The following is a 4,426-nucleotide window of genomic DNA, read 5'->3' on the forward strand; positions in this document are numbered from 1 at the left end:
AGTGTGGCCGGGGGACAGTGACATGTGGCCGGATAGCCCAAGTGGCTTCTCCCGCTGACTTGCCCCTTTGGAAGTAGGAGCTCCTACTTCCATGGGCATTATTCCTCCCCGGGACCTACTGCCAAGTGTGGCCGGGGAACAGTGACTCTTGGCCGGATAGGCCAAGTGGCTTCTCCCGCTGACTTGCCCCTTTGGAAGTAGGAGCTCTTACTCCCATGGGCAGTATACCTCTCGGGGACTTAGAGCCAAGTGTCTTCACCCTTTGGAGGTGGTAGCTCCTACTTCCATGGGCATTATTCCTCCCCGGGACCTACTGCCAAGTGTTGCCGGGGAACAGTGACTCTTGGCCGGATAGAACTAGTGGCTTCTCCCGCTGACTTGCCCCTTTGGAAGTAGGAGCTCCTACTTCCATGGGCATTATTCCTCCCCGGGACCTACAGCCAAGCTTGGCCGGGGGACAGTGACATGTGGCCGGATAGGCCAAGTGGCTTCTCCCGCTGACTTGCCCCTTTGGAAGTAGGAGCTCTTACTTCCATGGGCATTATTCCTCCCCGGGACCTACTGCCAAGTGTGGCCGGGGAACAGTGACTCTTGGCCGGATAGGCCAAGTGGCTTCTCCCGCTGACTTGCCCCTTTGGAGGTAGGAGCTCCTACTTCCATGGGCATTATTCCTCCCCGGGACCTACTGCCAAGTGTGGCCGGGGAACAGTGACTCTTGGCCGGGTAGGCCAAGTGGCTTCTCCCGCTGACTTGCCCCTTTGGAAGTAGGAGCTCCTAATTCCATGGGCATTATTCCTCCCCGGGACCTACTGCCAAGTGTGGCCGGGGAACAGTGACTCTTGGCCGGATAGGCCAAGTGGCTTCTCCCGCTGACTTGCCCCTTTGGAAGTAGGAGCTCCTACTTCCATGGGCATTATTCCTCCCCGGGACCTACTGCCAAGTGTAGCCGGGGAACAGTGACTCTTGGCCGGATAGAACTAGTGGCTTCTCCCGCTGACTTGCCCCTTTGGAAGTAGGAGCTCCTACTTCCATGGGCATTATTCCTCCCCGGGACCTACTGCCAAGAGTGGCCGGGGAACAGTGACTCTTGGCCGGATAGGCCAAGTGGCTTCTCCCGCTGACTTGCCCCTTTGGAAGTAGGAGCTCCTACTTCCATGGGCATTATTCCTCCCCGGGACCTACTGCCAAGTGTGGCCGGGGAACAGTGACTCTTGGCCGGATAGGCCAAGTGGCTTCTCCCGCCGACTTGCCCCTTTGGAAGTAGGAGCTCCCACTTCCATGGGCATTATTCCTCCCCGGGACATACTGCCAAGTGTGGCCGGGGAACAGTGACTCTTGGCCGGATAGTCCAAGTGGCTTCTCCCGCTGACTTGCCCCTTTGGAAGTAGGAGCTCCTACTTCCATGGGCATTATTCCTCCCCGGGACCTACAGCCAAGAGTGGCCGGGGGACAGTGACATGTGGCCGGATAGGCCAAGTGGCTTCTCCCGCTGACTTGCCCCTTTGGAAGTTGGAGCTCCTACTTCCATGGGCATTATTCCTCCCCGGGACCTACTGCCAAGTGTGGCCGGGGAACAGTGACTCTTGGCCGGATAGGCCAAGTGGCTTCTCCCGCTGACTTGCCCCTATGGAAGTAGGAGCTCTTACTTCCATGGGCATTATTCCTCCCCGGGACCTACTGCCAAGTGTGGCCGGGGAACAGTGACTCTTGGCCGGATAGGCCAAGTGGCTTCTCCCGCTGACTTGCCCCTTTGGAAGTAGGAGCTCTCACTTCCATGGGCAGTATACCTCTCGGGGACTTAGAGCCAAGTGTCTTCACCCTTTGGAGGTAGGAGCTCTTACTTCCATGGGCATTATTCCTCTCCGGGACCTACAGCCAAGTGTGGCCGGGGAACAGTGACACTTGGCCGGATAGGCCAAGTGGCTGCTCCCGCTGACTTGCCCCTATGGAAGTAGGAGCTCTTACTTCCATGGGCATTATTCCTCCCCGGGACCTACTGCCAAGTGTGGCCGGGGAACAGTGACTCTTGGCCGGGTAGGCCAAGTGGCTTCTCCCGCTGACTTGCCCCTTTGGAAGTAGGAGCTCTTACTCCCATGGGCAGTATACCTCTCGGGGACTTAGAGCCAAGTGTCTTCACCCTTTGGAGGTAGTAGCTCCTACTTCCATGGGCATTATTCCTCCCCGGGACCTACTGCCAAGTGTAGCCGGGGAACAGTGACTCTTGGCCGGATAGAACTAGTGGCTTCTCCCGCTGACTTGCCCCTTTGGAAGTAGGAGCTCCTACTTCCATGGGCATTATTCCTCCCCGGGACCTACTGCCAAGAGTGGCCGGGGAACAGTGACTCTTGGCCGGGTAGGCCAAGTGGCTTCTCCCGCTGACTTGCCCCTTTGGAAGTAGGAGCTCCTACTTCCATGGGCATTATTCCTCCCCGGGACCTACTGCCAAGTAAGGCCGGGGAACAGTGACTCTTGGCCGGATAGAACTAGTGGCTTCTTCCGCTGACTTGCCCCTTTGGAAGTAGGAGCTCCTACTTCCATGGGCATTATTCCTCCCCGGGACCTACAGCCAAGCTTGGCCGGGGGACAGTGACATGTGGCCGGATAGGCCAAGTGGCTTCTCCCGCTGACTTGCCCCTTTGGAGGTAGGAGCTCTTACTTCCATGGGCATTATTCCTCTCCGGGACCTACAGCCAAGTGTGGCCGGGGAACAGTGAAACTTGGCCGGATAGGCCAAGTGGCTGCTCCCGCTGACTTGCCCCTTAGGAAGTAGGAGCTCCTACTTCCATGGGCATTATTCCTCCCCGGGACCTATAGCCAAGTGTGGACGGGGGACAGTGACATGTGGCCGGATAGGCCGAGCGGCTTCTCCCGCTGACGTCATCGCTTTGGAAGTAGGAGCTCCTACTTCCATGGGCTTGTTCCTCCCCGGGACTTGCCGCCAAGTCTGGCCGGGGGACAGTGACATGTGGCCGGATAGGCCAACTGGCTGCTCCCGCTGAGCCCCTACTTCCATGGGCTTGTTCGTCCCCCGGGACTTGCCGCCAAGTCTGGCCGGGGAACAGTGACATGCCGCCGGATACGGCCGAGCGGCTGCTCCCGCTGACGTCATCGCTTTGGAAGTAGGAGCTCCTACTTCCATGGGCTTGTTCCTCCCCGGGACCTGCCGCCAAGTCTGGCCGGGGGACAGTGACATGTGGCCGGATAGGCCAACTGGCTGCTCCCGCTGAGCCCCTACTTCCATGGGCTTGTTCGTCCCCCGGGACTTGCCGCCAAGTCTGGCCGGGGAACAGTGACATGCCGCCGGATACGGCCGAGCGGCTGCTCCCGCTGACGTCATCGCTTTGGAAGTAGGAGCTCCTACTTCCATGGGCTTGTTCCTCCCCGGGACCTGCCGCCAAGTCTGGCCGGGGGACAGTGACATGTGGCCGGATAGGCCAACTGGCTGCTCCCGCTGAGCCCCTACTTCCATGGGCTTGTTCGTCCCCCGGGACTTGCCGCCAAGTCTGGCCGGGGAACAGTGACATGCCGCCGGATACGGCCGAGCGGCTGCTCCCGCTGACGTCATCGCTTTGGAAGTAGGAGCTCCTACTTCCATGGGCTTGTTCCTCCCCGGGACTTGCCGCCAAGTCTGGCCGGGGGACAGTGACATGTGGCCGGATAGGCCAACTGGCTGCTCCCGCTGAGCCCCTACTTCCATGGGCTTGTTCGTCCCCGGGACTTGCCGCCAAGTCTGGCCGGGGAACAGTGACATGCCGCCGGATACGGCCGAGCGGCTGCTCCCGCTGACGTCATCACTTTGGAAGTCGGAGCTCCTACTTCCATGGGCTTGTTCCTCCCCGGGACTTGCCGCCAAGTCTGGCCGGGGGACAGTGACATGTGGCCGGATAGGCCAACTGGCTGCTCCCGCTGAGCCCCTACTTCCATGGGCTTGTTCGTCCCCGGGACTTGCCGCCAAGTCTGGCCGGGGAACAGTGACATGCCGCCGGATACGGCCGAGCGGCTGCTCCCGCTGACGTCATCACTTTGGAAGTCGGAGCTCCTACTTCCATGGGCTCGTTCCTCCCCGGGACCTGCCGCCAAGTCCTACCGGGGGACAGTGACATGTGGCCGCATAGGCCAAGTGGCTGCTCCCGCTGAGCTCCTACTTCCATGGGCTTGTTCGTCCCCGGGACTTGCCGCCAAGTCTGGCCGGGGAACAGTGACAGGCGGCCGGATACGGCCGAGCGGCTGCTCCCGCTGACGTCATCACTTCGGAAGTCCATGCACGGGGCAAGGCTCGCACTCCAGGCGAGAACCAGCTCTGCGGGGCCGGCGGCGCGTGCTTGGCTGAACCCCCGTGACCAACGGGGGCTAGACGTCGGAGGCATGCCCGCAGAGGTGCACCCCTCGCCGGCCACACTCTCTGACATCCTCCGGCCACTTCTGC

Source organism: Engystomops pustulosus, unplaced genomic scaffold (genome assembly GCF_040894005.1).
Source record: "Engystomops pustulosus unplaced genomic scaffold, aEngPut4.maternal MAT_SCAFFOLD_170, whole genome shotgun sequence".
NCBI lineage: Eukaryota > Metazoa > Chordata > Amphibia > Anura > Leptodactylidae > Engystomops > Engystomops pustulosus.